The sequence below is a fragment of the Zonotrichia albicollis genome, chromosome 8 (genome assembly GCF_047830755.1).
Source record: "Zonotrichia albicollis isolate bZonAlb1 chromosome 8, bZonAlb1.hap1, whole genome shotgun sequence".
Classification (NCBI taxonomy): Eukaryota; Metazoa; Chordata; class Aves; order Passeriformes; family Passerellidae; genus Zonotrichia; species Zonotrichia albicollis.
In genome coordinates this window covers 39978548-39993362 of record NC_133826.1, presented here as the reverse complement: position 1 = coordinate 39993362, position 14815 = coordinate 39978548, and positions in this window count along the sequence as shown.

Sequence of the window (14815 nt, the reverse complement as noted above, 5' to 3'; positions counted from 1 at the left end):
GGGAGCTGCTGAACTCTCCTTGGGATGGTTCTTGCTCGACCTCACCTTGGCGGTCTTCGGAAAGCTCAGTCTGGCTGCAGTATTCCCAGTCTGAGCTCCCGTCCTCATTCTCCTCCTCTGCCAGCAGCGACCCCTGCTCTGCCTCTTCCAGCTGCTCCCTGGGGGTTTGGGCTCCCAGTGGGCTGCGTGAGGGGCTGGGGGGGCAGCAGGGGCTGTCGGGAGCGGAGACTGGGCTCTGTGTCCCTGCTGATGGCACCTCTTCACTGGGGGCAGGAGAATGTGCCTGCTTTTCCCGGCTGCTCACGCTTCCTTCTTCTTGCTGGGTCAGCTCTGGGTCAGTCACCTGGTAGGGTTGTTGCTCTGCCCCATCTCCCCAGAGCACCCTCACAGCTGCTTCCTTTGCTGTCATTGCTGGTACCAGTGGGTAGAATTCACAGCTTCTCATGTCTTCGCTCAGATGAAGCTCTCGGGCCTCAACATCTCCCCACTTGTCAGCCATGTCGTGTTTCTTCTCTTTGTGATGGGTCTCTCCTCCTCCTCAGTGTCAGGCTGTGGCCAGACTGAGGCACCCAGTGCCCCCACCAAGTGCCTGCTGAGGGCCTGGTCTTGACCCCAGCTGGACAGGGGGCTGGGTGACTGGAAGGAGTTGAGGTTTCTTGTTGTCTTCTTGCTGTACAGGGAGCTCCTGTAGCAGAGACAGAGACAGAGACAGATCCCGGGAGCTGCTTCCTTCGATGAGAGTGGCTCTCACGGGACTGGGCACCCCAGGGCTCCGCACCCCTTCCATACACCCTCAGCCACGGTGGAACCCTCTGATGTCACAATGGTCTCTGGGCACCACCATGTCCTGCATCATCAAGGGCCACACCCAGTGCCCCTTCAGCAGCTGAGCCCACTGGAAGCTGCATGGAGCCCAGGCCCTTCCTGCAGTCCCACAGTGCACCCACTGTGTCATGGTCCTACTTGACAGCCTGACCTGCACCCTGCAGAGCCCTGCCTTGGCAGAGTGGGCTGCTGTGGGCACGAGCCCTTGGCCAGATGGACGCAGCCAGGGACTTGTGGGCAGTGGCTCCGTGTGCAGGATCAGACTGGGCATGGGGAGTGTCTCTCTCAGGGCTCTGCCTTGGCCCTGGGGCTCTTTTGTGGCTTCCCCAATGACACAGGCAGTGCATCAATCAGCATGTTTGCAGGGGATGGGGGAGCTGAGTGGGGCAGGGGCACCATGGCAAGATTTGGGCATGCACAGGAACCTGGACAAGCTTGAGAAGTGGGAGACAGCCTCATCTGACAACCTCACGAGGTCCCACAAGGCCAAGTGCCAGGTGCTGCACCTGGCCTGGGACAATTCCTGAATCCATCCAGGCCAGAAGAGACGTTCAGATCTGTCTGTTTGGTGCTGCCTCCCTGGCTGCTCCCAGCGCCTCCAGAAGCAGCACTGGCTGGCTCTTGGCCTGGCCCGTGCCCACCTCCAGCAGGGCTGGCCAGAGGGGAGCCCCCCCAGGCTGTGCCTCTGCCCCCCAGCCCCTGTGGGCAGAGTGGGGCTGCTGTGGGTGGGCTCCAGAGGGGAATGGCCTTGCAGCAGAAAGTGCTGGAGAGAGCCCAGGGACCTTTATGAAAATGAGCACAAATAAATTAATTGTGATTTACCGGACTCAGAGTAAAAGGGATGAAATTCAGGTTTGATATAGAAAATACTTCTTCCCTGTGAGGGTGGTGAAGTCCTGGCACAGGTTGCTCAGAGGAGCATAGTAAATAAAGTTTCAGAATTCTTCATTTCTGTCCCATTTGTATTCCATAAGTTCAGGTTTAGTTTTCAGAGTGCCACCTTCTCTGCTGCTTGTCATTTGTGTCCTTCTGTCTCTCGTGCCTTCTTTTGTCTGCTCTTTTTCCCTTCCAGGGTCTCTTTTTACCTGTGGCAGCTCCCAGCCAAAGACCCTCCCCTGACTTTTTTTTTCCCTTCCCAATCCAGGTGCTAAAACAGCCCTGGATGAAATTATGGAGGCTGGCAGTGAAATGTCTTTGTATTATCTTGCTCCACTTGTGTCTTGGCCCCTTCAGAATTTTGCCCTGAAGGGCAGGAACGTATTTTCCTTGCTGGCAGCTGGAATTGCAGCCCATGGCAGTGAGTGCCAGAGATGTCAGAGGGCAATTGCTGAGGCTGCCAGGGCGCTGCTCCTGCCGTGCCAGCCAAGGGAGCTGTGCAGGGCAGGGTCAGGCTGCAGCAGCTGCAGACAGCAAAGGCGGCTTTGCTGCACATTCTGCAGCTGGAAAGCAGAGGGAAGAAGGAAAGGGAGTCCCTGACGGAATCCTGGAATGCTTGTGGCTGGAAGGAACCTGGCTATGGTTCCATCCAGGGTTAAGGTGCCATGAGGGAGAGGTGCCTCTGCCCCAGTAAAGGCACAAATGAGACCATAGGAGAACAAAACCAGATTTTTTTGGACATGGATTTTATTGAACAAGAAATGGGAGCTAGGGAGATAGAAGTACAAAAGAGGTCTTGGAGAGAGAGAGCTTCTTCTTATCTCTTCTTCCTTCTTTCTCTTCTTCTTTCTCTTCTTTCTTCTTCTTTAAAATATTCTTATTTTCGTTCTAATGAAGCTTATTCACTTGTTATGCTTACTTACTATGTCATTCTTATTTTCTTAATATTCTTATATTCATTACTACTTTTTCATCTTCTTATTCCTATTCTTATTCTTACTAAATTTGCTACTACTATTTCTTCTTCATCTTCTTATTCCTACTCTTCTTATTCTTACTAAATTTACTACTACTATTTCTTCTTCATCTTCTTATTCCTATTCTTCTTATTCTTACTAAATTTACTATTTCTTCTTCTTCTTTTTTTTTTTTTTTTTACTACTACCATTTCTTAAATGGAACTTTAACTTGTTTTGGAAGAATGGTACGAGTCAAAGTCCTGGCACTGGGTGAGCGTCAGGGTCTCTTCCCACCTCGATGACTCTGTGGATTCACTGCTGAGCGCTCTGGCACCAGTTGTGTCCCATGGGTGTTGTTTGGGGCTGGTCACAGCAGCGACTTTGGCTGTTGGGGAGATGATCGAGGGCAGCCGAGGCTGCGGGGCCGTGTCCAGGCCGAGGCCGCCCGTGTGGCTTTGTGAGGCCCCGCGCGGGGAGCAGCCGCCATCGGCCGGCGCGGGCTGGGCAGGGCCACGGGCGCTACTCCTGCAGCTGCCGTGCCAGGCACGGCCAGCAGAGCAGCACCCGCAGCGCCCGCAGCGCCCGCCTCAGGCGGCCGGGCTGTTTGCTCGGGGCAGGCGGCTTCTGCCTGCGGGCCTGCGCTCCCGGCTGCAGAGCTGGGGCGCCGCGAGGGCTCTGTGGCCCTGCCTCGGGCCCCTGCTGGCCCACGGAGGCTTCGCTGTACAGGGAGGGAAACGAGCCATACAGGAACTCCGGTGCCTGCCTCTCAAACCAGACCTCCTGAGGGGCGGGCAGCTCATCTGCTGCAGGATCTGGCAGCCTTTGGGCCCTGCCTTCTGCTTCATACATCTCGAGGACGCTGATTTCATCCCAGTCGGCCTCGTCCTCCTCCTCCCACAGCAAGGGAGTGGGCCCGAAGCTGAAGACGCTTAGATGGTCACTGCAGTCCTGTGGGAGGTCTGTGATGGTGCTGTCCTCCTCCACGGAGTCTCGGAGATCTCTGAGCTCCGGTTCACTGCAGTCGTCCCAGCTAGAGAGGTCTTGGGAGCTGCTGAACTCTCCTTGGGATGGTTCTTGCTCGACCTCACCTTGGCGGTCTTCGGAAAGCTCAGTCTGGCTGCAGTATTCCCAGTCTGAGCTCCCGTCCTCATTCTCCTCCTCTGCCAGCAGCGACCCCTGCTCTGCCTCTTCCAGCTGCTCCCTGGGGGTTTGGGCTCCCAGTGGGCTGCGTGAGGGGCTGGGGGGGCAGCAGGGGCTGTCGGGAGCGGAGACTGGGCTCTGTGTCCCTGCTGATGGCACCTCTTCACTGGGGGCAGGAGAATGTGCCTGCTTTTCCCGGCTGCTCACGCTTCCTTCTTCTTGCTGGGTCAGCTCTGGGTCAGTCACCTGGTAGGGTTGTTGCTCTGCCCCATCTCCCCAGAGCACCCTCACAGCTGCTTCCTTTGCTGTCATTGCTGGTACCAGTGGGTAGAATTCACAGCTTCTCATGTCTTCGCTCAGATGAAGCTCTCGGGCCTCAACATCTCCCCACTTGTCAGCCATGTCGTGTTTCTTCTCTTTGTGATGGGTCTCTCCTCCTCCTCAGTGTCAGGCTGTGGCCAGACTGAGGCACCCAGTGCCCCCACCAAGTGCCTGCTGAGGGCCTGGTCTTGACCCCAGCTGGACAGGGGGCTGGGTGACTGGAAGGAGTTGAGGTTTCTTGTTGTCTTCTTGCTGTACAGGGAGCTCCTGTAGCAGAGACAGAGACAGAGACAGATCCCGGGAGCTGCTTCCTTCGATGAGAGTGGCTCTCACGGGACTGGGCACCCCAGGGCTCCGCACCCCTTCCATACACCCTCAGCCACGGTGGAACCCTCTGATGTCACAATGGTCTCTGGGCACCACCATGTCCTGCATCATCAAGGGCCACACCCAGTGCCCCTTCAGCAGCTGAGCCCACTGGAAGCTGCATGGAGCCCAGGCCCTTCCTGCAGTCCCACAGTGCACCCACTGTGTCATGGTCCTACTTGACAGCCTGACCTGCACCCTGCAGAGCCCTGCCTTGGCAGAGTGGGCTGCTGTGGGCACGAGCCCTTGGCCAGATGGACGCAGCCAGGGACTTGTGGGCAGTGGCTCCGTGTGCAGGATCAGACTGGGCATGGGGAGTGTCTCTCTCAGGGCTCTGCCTTGGCCCTGGGGCTCTTTTGTGGCTTCCCCAATGACACAGGCAGTGCATCAATCAGCATGTTTGCAGGGGATGGGGGAGCTGAGTGGGGCAGGGGCACCATGGCAAGATTTGGGCATGCACAGGAACCTGGACAAGCTTGAGAAGTGGGAGACAGCCTCATCTGACAACCTCACGAGGTCCCACAAGGCCAAGTGCCAGGTGCTGCACCTGGCCTGGGACAATTCCTGAATCCATCCAGGCCAGAAGAGACGTTCAGATCTGTCTGTTTGGTGCTGCCTCCCTGGCTGCTCCCAGCGCCTCCAGAAGCAGCACTGGCTGGCTCTTGGCCTGGCCCGTGCCCACCTCCAGCAGGGCTGGCCAGAGGGGAGCCCCCCCAGGCTGTGCCTCTGCCCCCCAGCCCCTGTGGGCAGAGTGGGGCTGCTGTGGGTGGGCTCCAGAGGGGAATGGCCTTGCAGCAGAAAGTGCTGGAGAGAGCCCAGGGACCTTTATGAAAATGAGCACAAATAAATTCATTGTGATTTACCGGACTCAGAGTAAAAGGGATGAAATTCAGGTTTGATATAGAAAATACTTCTTCCCTGTGAGGGTGGTGAAGTCCTGGCACAGGTTGCTCAGAGGAGCATAGTAAATAAAGTTTCAGAATTCTTCATTTCTGTCCCATTTGTATTCCATAAGTTCAGGTTTAGTTTTCAGAGTGCCACCTTCTCTGCTGCTTGTCATTTGTGTCCTTCTGTCTCTCGTGCCTTCTTTTGTCTGCTCTTTTTCCCTTCCAGGGTCTCTTTTTACCTGTGGCAGCTCCCAGCCAAAGACCCTCCCCTGACTTTTTTTTTCCCTTCCCAATCCAGGTGCTAAAACAGCCCTGGATGAAATTATGGAGGCTGGCAGTGAAATGTCTTTGTATTATCTTGCTCCACTTGTGTCTTGGCCCCTTCAGAATTTTGCCCTGAAGGGCAGGAACGTATTTTCCTTGCTGGCAGCTGGAATTGCAGCCCATGGCAGTGAGTGCCAGAGATGTCAGAGGGCAATTGCTGAGGCTGCCAGGGCGCTGCTCCTGCCGTGCCAGCCAAGGGAGCTGTGCAGGGCAGGGTCAGGCTGCAGCAGCTGCAGACAGCAAAGGCGGCTTTGCTGCACATTCTGCAGCTGGAAAGCAGAGGGAAGAAGGAAAGGGAGTCCCTGACGGAATCCTGGAATGCTTGTGGCTGGAAGGAACCTGGCTATGGTTCCATCCAGGGTTAAGGTGCCATGAGGGAGAGGTGCCTCTGCCCCAGTAAAGGCACAAATGAGACCATAGGAGAACAAAACCAGATTTTTTTGGACATGGATTTTATTGAACAAGAAATGGGAGCTAGGGAGATAGAAGTACAAAAGAGGTCTTGGAGAGAGAGAGCTTCTTCTTATCTCTTCTTCCTTCTTTCTCTTCTTCTTTCTCTTCTTTCTTCTTCTTTAAAATATTCTTATTTTCGTTCTAATGAAGCTTATTCACTTGTTATGCTTACTTACTATGTCATTCTTATTTTCTTAATATTCTTATATTCATTACTACTTTTTCATCTTCTTATTCCTATTCTTATTCTTACTAAATTTGCTACTACTATTTCTTCTTCATCTTCTTATTCCTACTCTTCTTATTCTTACTAAATTTACTACTACTATTTCTTCTTCATCTTCTTATTCCTATTCTTCTTATTCTTACTAAATTTACTATTTCTTCTTCTTCTTTTTTTTTTTTTTTTTACTACTACCATTTCTTAAATGGAACTTTAACTTGTTTTGGAAGAATGGTACGAGTCAAAGTCCTGGCACTGGGTGAGCGTCAGGGTCTCTTCCCACCTCGATGACTCTGTGGATTCACTGCTGAGCGCTCTGGCACCAGTTGTGTCCCATGGGTGTTGTTTGGGGCTGGTCACAGCAGCGACTTTGGCTGTTGGGGAGATGATCGAGGGCAGCCGAGGCTGCGGGGCCGTGTCCAGGCCGAGGCCGCCCGTGTGGCTTTGTGAGGCCCCGCGCGGGGAGCAGCCGCCATCGGCCGGCGCGGGCTGGGCAGGGCCACGGGCGCTACTCCTGCAGCTGCCGTGCCAGGCACGGCCAGCAGAGCAGCACCCGCAGCGCCCGCAGCGCCCGCCTCAGGCGGCCGGGCTGTTTGCTCGGGGCAGGCGGCTTCTGCCTGCGGGCCTGCGCTCCCGGCTGCAGAGCTGGGGCGCCGCGAGGGCTCTGTGGCCCTGCCTCGGGCCCCTGCTGGCCCACGGAGGCTTCGCTGTACAGGGAGGGAAACGAGCCATACAGGAACTCCGGTGCCTGCCTCTCAAACCAGACCTCCTGAGGGGCGGGCAGCTCATCTGCTGCAGGATCTGGCAGCCTTTGGGCCCTGCCTTCTGCTTCATACATCTCGAGGACGCTGATTTCATCCCAGTCGGCCTCGTCCTCCTCCTCCCACAGCAAGGGAGTGGGCCCGAAGCTGAAGACGCTTAGATGGTCACTGCAGTCCTGTGGGAGGTCTGTGATGGTGCTGTCCTCCTCCACGGAGTCTCGGAGATCTCTGAGCTCCGGTTCACTGCAGTCGTCCCAGCTAGAGAGGTCTTGGGAGCTGCTGAACTCTCCTTGGGATGGTTCTTGCTCGACCTCACCTTGGCGGTCTTCGGAAAGCTCAGTCTGGCTGCAGTATTCCCAGTCTGAGCTCCCGTCCTCATTCTCCTCCTCTGCCAGCAGCGACCCCTGCTCTGCCTCTTCCAGCTGCTCCCTGGGGGTTTGGGCTCCCAGTGGGCTGCGTGAGGGGCTGGGGGGGCAGCAGGGGCTGTCGGGAGCGGAGACTGGGCTCTGTGTCCCTGCTGATGGCACCTCTTCACTGGGGGCAGGAGAATGTGCCTGCTTTTCCCGGCTGCTCACGCTTCCTTCTTCTTGCTGGGTCAGCTCTGGGTCAGTCACCTGGTAGGGTTGTTGCTCTGCCCCATCTCCCCAGAGCACCCTCACAGCTGCTTCCTTTGCTGTCATTGCTGGTACCAGTGGGTAGAATTCACAGCTTCTCATGTCTTCGCTCAGATGAAGCTCTCGGGCCTCAACATCTCCCCACTTGTCAGCCATGTCGTGTTTCTTCTCTTTGTGATGGGTCTCTCCTCCTCCTCAGTGTCAGGCTGTGGCCAGACTGAGGCACCCAGTGCCCCCACCAAGTGCCTGCTGAGGGCCTGGTCTTGACCCCAGCTGGACAGGGGGCTGGGTGACTGGAAGGAGTTGAGGTTTCTTGTTGTCTTCTTGCTGTACAGGGAGCTCCTGTAGCAGAGACAGAGACAGAGACAGATCCCGGGAGCTGCTTCCTTCGATGAGAGTGGCTCTCACAGGACTGGGCCACCCCAGGGCTCCGCGCCCCTTCCATACACCCTCAGCCACGGTGGAACCCTCTGATGTCACAATGGTCTCTGGGCACCACCATGTCCTGCATCATCAAGGGCCACACCCAGTGCCCCTTCAGCAGCTGAGCCCACTGGAAGCTGCATGGAGCCCAGGCCCTTCCTGCAGTCCCACAGTGCACCCACTGTGTCATGGTCCTACTTGACAGCCTGACCTGCACCCTGCAGAGCCCTGCCTTGGCAGAGTGGGCTGCTGTGGGCACGAGCCCTTGGCCAGATGGACGCAGCCAGGGACTTGTGGGCAGTGGCTCCGTGTGCAGGATCAGACTGGGCATGGGGAGTGTCTCTCTCAGGGCTCTGCCTTGGCCCTGGGGCTCTTTTGTGGCTTCCCCAATGACACAGGCAGTGCATCAATCAGCATGTTTGCAGGGGATGGGGGAGCTGAGTGGGGCAGGGGCACCATGGCAAGATTTGGGCATGCACAGGAACCTGGACAAGCTTGAGAAGTGGGAGACAGCCTCATCTGACAACCTCACGAGGTCCCACAAGGCCAAGTGCCAGGTGCTGCACCTGGCCTGGGACAATTCCTGAATCCATCCAGGCCAGAAGAGACGTTCAGATCTGTCTGTTTGGTGCTGCCTCCCTGGCTGCTCCCAGCGCCTCCAGAAGCAGCACTGGCTGGCTCTTGGCCTGGCCCGTGCCCACCTCCAGCAGGGCTGGCCAGAGGGGAGCCCCCCCAGGCTGTGCCTCTGCCCCCCAGCCCCTGTGGGCAGAGTGGGGCTGCTGTGGGTGGGCTCCAGAGGGGAATGGCCTTGCAGCAGAAAGTGCTGGAGAGAGCCCAGGGACCTTTATGAAAATGAGCACAAATAAATTAATTGTGATTTACCGGACTCAGAGTAAAAGGGATGAAATTCAGGTTTGATATAGAAAATACTTCTTCCCTGTGAGGGTGGTGAAGTCCTGGCACAGGTTGCTCAGAGGAGCATAGTAAATAAAGTTTCAGAATTCTTCATTTCTGTCCCATTTGTATTCCATAAATTCAGGTTTAGTTTTCAGAGTGCCACCTTCTCTGCTGCTTGTCATTTGTGTCCTTCTGTCTCTCGTGCCTTCTTTTGTCTGCTCTTTTTCCCTTCCAGGGTCTCTTTTTACCTGTGGCAGCTCCCAGCCAAAGACCCTCCCCTGACTTTTTTTTTCCCTTCCCAATCCAGGTGCTAAAACAGCCCTGGATGAAATTATGGAGGCTGGCAGTGAAATGTCTTTGTATTATCTTGCTCCACTTGTGTCTTGGCCCCTTCAGAATTTTGCCCTGAAGGGCAGGAACGTATTTTCCTTGCTGGCAGCTGGAATTGCAGCCCATGGCAGTGAGTGCCAGAGATGTCAGAGGGCAATTGCTGAGGCTGCCAGGGCGCTGCTCCTGCCGTGCCAGCCAAGGGAGCTGTGCAGGGCAGGGTCAGGCTGCAGCAGCTGCAGACAGCAAAGGCGGCTTTGCTGCACATTCTGCAGCTGGAAAGCAGAGGGAAGAAGGAAAGGGAGTCCCTGACGGAATCCTGGAATGCTTGTGGCTGGAAGGAACCTGGCTATGGTTCCATCCAGGGTTAAGGTGCCATGAGGGAGAGGTGCCTCTGCCCCAGTAAAGGCACAAATGAGACCATAGGAGAACAAAACCAGATTTTTTTGGACATGGATTTTATTGAACAAGAAATGGGAGCTAGGGAGATAGAAGTACAAAAGAGGTCTTGGAGAGAGAGAGCTTCTTCTTATCTCTTCTTCCTTCTTTCTCTTCTTCTTTCTCTTCTTTCTTCTTCTTTAAAATATTCTTATTTTCGTTCTAATGAAGCTTATTCACTTGTTATGCTTACTTACTATGTCATTCTTATTTTCTTAATATTCTTATATTCATTACTACTTTTTCATCTTCTTATTCCTATTCTTATTCTTACTAAATTTGCTACTACTATTTCTTCTTCATCTTCTTATTCCTACTCTTCTTATTCTTACTAAATTTACTACTACTATTTCTTCTTCATCTTCTTATTCCTATTCTTCTTATTCTTACTAAATTTACTATTTCTTCTTCTTCTTTTTTTTTTTTTTTTACTACTACCATTTCTTAAATGGAACTTTAACTTGTTTTGGAAGAATGGTACGAGTCAAAGTCCTGGCACTGGGTGAGCGTCAGGGTCTCTTCCCACCTCGATGACTCTGTGGATTCACTGCTGAGCGCTCTGGCACCAGTTGTGTCCCATGGGTGTTGTTTGGGGCTGGTCACAGCAGCGACTTTGGCTGTTGGGGAGATGATCGAGGGCAGCCGAGGCTGCGGGGCCGTGTCCAGGCCGAGGCCGCCCGTGTGGCTTTGTGAGGCCCCGCGCGGGGAGCAGCCGCCATCGGCCGGCGCGGGCTGGGCAGGGCCACGGGCGCTACTCCTGCAGCTGCCGTGCCAGGCACGGCCAGCAGAGCAGCACCCGCAGCGCCCGCAGCGCCCGCCTCAGGCGGCCGGGCTGTTTGCTCGGGGCAGGCGGCTTCTGCCTGCGGGCCTGCGCTCCCGGCTGCGGAGCTGGGGCGCCGCGAGGGCTCTGTGGCCCTGCCTCGGGCCTCTGCTGGCCCACGGAGGCTTCGCTGTACAGGGAGGGAAACGAGCCATACAGGAACTCCGGTGCCTGCCTCTCAAACCAGACCTCCTGAGGGGCGGGCAGCTCATCTGCTGCAGGATCTGGCAGCCTTTGGGCCCTGCCTTCTGCTTCATACATCTCGAGGACGCTGATTTCATCCCAGTCGGCCTCGTCCTCCTCCTCCCACAGCAAGGGAGTGGGCCCGAAGCTGAAGACGCTTAGATGGTCACTGCAGTCCTGTGGGAGGTCTGTGATGGTGCTGTCCTCCTCCACGGAGTCTCGGAGATCTCTGAGCTCCGGTTCACTGCAGTCGTCCCAGCTAGAGAGGTCTTGGGAGCTGCTGAACTCTCCTTGGGATGGTTCTTGCTCGACCTCACCTTGGCGGTCTTTGGAAAGCTCAGTCTGGCTGCAGTATTCCCAGTCTGAGCTCCCGTCCTCATTCTCCTCCTCTGCCAGCAGCGACCCCTGCTCTGCCTCTTCCAGCTGCTCCCTGGGGGTTTGGGCTCCCAGTGGGCTGCGTGAGGGGCTGGGGGGGCAGCAGGGGCTGTCGGGAGCGGAGACTGGGCTCTGTGTCCCTGCTGATGGCACCTCTTCACTGGGGGCAGGAGAATGTGCCTGCTTTTCCCGGCTGCTCACGCTTCCTTCTTCTTGCTGGGTCAGCTCTGGGTCAGTCACCTGGTAGGGTTGTTGCTCTGCCCCATCTCCCCAGAGCACCCTCACAGCTGCTTCCTTTGCTGTCATTGCTGGTACCAGTGGGTAGAATTCACAGCTTCTCATGTCTTCGCTCAGATGAAGCTCTCGGGCCTCAACATCTCCCCACTTGTCAGCCATGTCGTGTTTCTTCTCTTTGTGATGGGTCTCTCCTCCTCCTCAGTGTCAGGCTGTGGCCAGACTGAGGCACCCAGTGCCCCCACCAAGTGCCTGCTGAGGGCCTGGTCTTGACCCCAGCTGGACAGGGGGCTGGGTGACTGGAAGGAGTTGAGGTTTCTTGTTGTCTTCTTGCTGTACAGGGAGCTCCTGTAGCAGAGACAGAGACAGAGACAGATCCCGGGAGCTGCTTCCTTCGATGAGAGTGGCTCTCACGGGACTGGGCCACCCCAGGGCTCCGCGCCCCTTCCATACACCCTCAGCCACGGTGGAACCCTCTGATGTCACAATGGTCTCTGGGCACCACCATGTCCTGCATCATCAAGGGCCACACCCAGTGCCCCTTCAGCAGCTGAGCCCACTGGAAGCTGCATGGAGCCCAGGCCCTTCCTGCAGTCCCACAGTGCACCCACTGTGTCATGGTCCTACTTGACAGCCTGACCTGCACCCTGCAGAGCCCTGCCTTGGCAGAGTGGGCTGCTGTGGGCACGAGCCCTTGGCCAGATGGACGCAGCCAGGGACTTGTGGGCAGTGGCTCCGTGTGCAGGATCAGACTGGGCATGGGGAGTGTCTCTCTCAGGGCTCTGCCTTGGCCCTGGGGCTCTTTTGTGGCTTCCCCAATGACACAGGCAGTGCATCAATCAGCATGTTTGCAGGGGATGGGGGAGCTGAGTGGGGCAGGGGCACCATGGCAAGATTTGGGCATGCACAGGAACCTGGACAAGCTTGAGAAGTGGGAGACAGCCTCATCTGACAACCTCACGAGGTCCCACAAGGCCAAGTGCCAGGTGCTGCACCTGGCCTGGGACAATTCCTGAATCCATCCAGGCCAGAAGAGACGTTCAGATCTGTCTGTTTGGTGCTGCCTCCCTGGCTGCTCCCAGCGCCTCCAGAAGCAGCACTGGCTGGCTCTTGGCCTGGCCCGTGCCCACCTCCAGCAGGGCTGGCCAGAGGGGAGCCCCCCCAGGCTGTGCCTCTGCCCCCCAGCCCCTGTGGGCAGAGTGGGGCTGCTGTGGGTGGGCTCCAGAGGGGAATGGCCTTGCAGCAGAAAGTGCTGGAGAGAGCCCAGGGACCTTTATGAAAATGAGCACAAATAAATTCATTGTGATTTACCGGACTCAGAGTAAAAGGGATGAAATTCAGGTTTGATATAGAAAATACTTCTTCCCTGTGAGGGTGGTGAAGTCCTGGCACAGGTTGCTCAGAGGAGCATAGTAAATAAAGTTTCAGAATTCTTCATTTCTGTCCCATTTGTATTCCATAAATTCAGGTTTAGTTTTCAGAGTGCCACCTTCTCTGCTGCTTGTCATTTGTGTCCTTCTGTCTCTCGTGCCTTCTTTTGTCTGCTCTTTTTCCCTTCCAGGGTCTCTTTTTACCTGTGGCAGCTCCCAGCCAAAGACCCTCCCCTGACTTTTTTTTCCCTTCCCAATCCAGGTGCTAAAACAGCCCTGGATGAAATTATGGAGGCTGGCAGTGAAATGTCTTTGTATTATCTTGCTCCACTTGTGTCTTGGCCCCTTCAGAATTTTGCCCTGAAGGGCAGGAACGTATTTTCCTTGCTGGCAGCTGGAATTGCAGCCCATGGCAGTGAGTGCCAGAGATGTCAGAGGGCAATTGCTGAGGCTGCCAGGGCGCTGCTCCTGCCGTGCCAGCCAAGGGAGCTGTGCAGGGCAGGGTCAGGCTGCAGCAGCTGCAGACAGCAAAGGCGGCTTTGCTGCACATTCTGCGGCTGGAAAGCAGAGGGAAGAAGGAAAGGGAGTCCCTGACGGAATCCTGGAATGCTTGTGGCTGGAAGGAACCTGGCTATGGTTCCATCCAGGGTTAAGGTGCCATGAGGGAGAGGTGCCTCTGCCCCAGTAAAGGCACAAATGAGACCATAGGAGAACAAAACCAGATTTTTTTGGACATGGATTTTATTGAACAAGAAATGGGAGCTAGGGAGATAGAAGTACAAAAGAGGTCTTGGAGAGAGAGAGCTTCTTATTATCTCTTCTTCCTTCTTTCTCTTCTTCTTTCTCTTCTTTCTTCTTCTTTAAAATATTCTTATTTTCGTTCTAATGAAGCTTATTCACTTGTTATGCTTACTTACTATGTCATTCTTATTTTCTTAATATTCTTATATTCATTACTACTTTTTCATCTTCTTATTCCTATTCTTCTTATTCTTACTAAATTTGCTACTACTATTTCTTCTTCATCTTCTTATTCCTACTCTTCTTATTCTTACTAAATTTGCTACTACTATTTCTTCTTCATCTTCTTATTCCTATTCTTCTTATTCTTACTAAATTTACTATTTCTTCTTCTTCTTTTTTTTTTTTTTTTACTACTACCATTTCTTAAATGGAACTTTAACTTGTTTTGGAAGAATGGTACGAGTCAAAGTCCTGGCACTGGGTGAGCGTCAGGGTCTCTTTCCACCTCGATGACTCTGTGGATTCACTGCTGAGCGCTCTGGCACCAGTTGTGTCCCATGGGTGTTGTTTGGGGCTGGTCACAGCAGCGACTTTGGCTGTTGGGGAGATGATCGAGGGCAGCCGAGGCTGCGGGGCCGTGTCCAGGCCGAGGCCGCCCGTGTGGCTCGGTGGGGCCCCGCGCGGGGAGCAGCCGCCATCGGCCGGCGCGGGCTGGGCAGGGCCACGGGCGCTACTCCTGCAGCTGCCGTGCCAGGCAGGGCCAGCAGAGCAGCGCCCGCAGCGCCCGCAGCGCCCGCCTCAGGCGGCCGGGCTGTTTGCTCGGGGCAGGCGGCTGCTGCCTGCGGGCCTGCGCTCCCGGCTGCGGAGCTGGGGCGCCGCGAGGGCTCTGTGGCCCTGCCTCGGGCCCCTGCTGGCCCACGGAGGCTTCGCTGTACAGGGAGGGAAAGGAGCCATACAGGAACTCCGGTGCCTGCCTCTCAAACCAGACCTCCTGAGGGGCGGGCAGCTCATCTGCTGCAGGATCTGGCAGCCTTTGGGCCCTGCCTTCTGCTTCATACATCTCGAGGACGCTGATTTCATCCCAGTCGGCCTCGTCCTCCTCCTCCCACAGCAAGGGAGTGGGCCCGAAGCTGAAGACGCTTAGATGGTCACTGCAGTCCTGTGGGAGGTCTGTGATGGTGCTGTCCTCCTCCACGGAGTCTCGGAGATCTCTGAGCTCCGGTTCACTGCAGTCGTCCCAGCTAGAGAGGTCTTG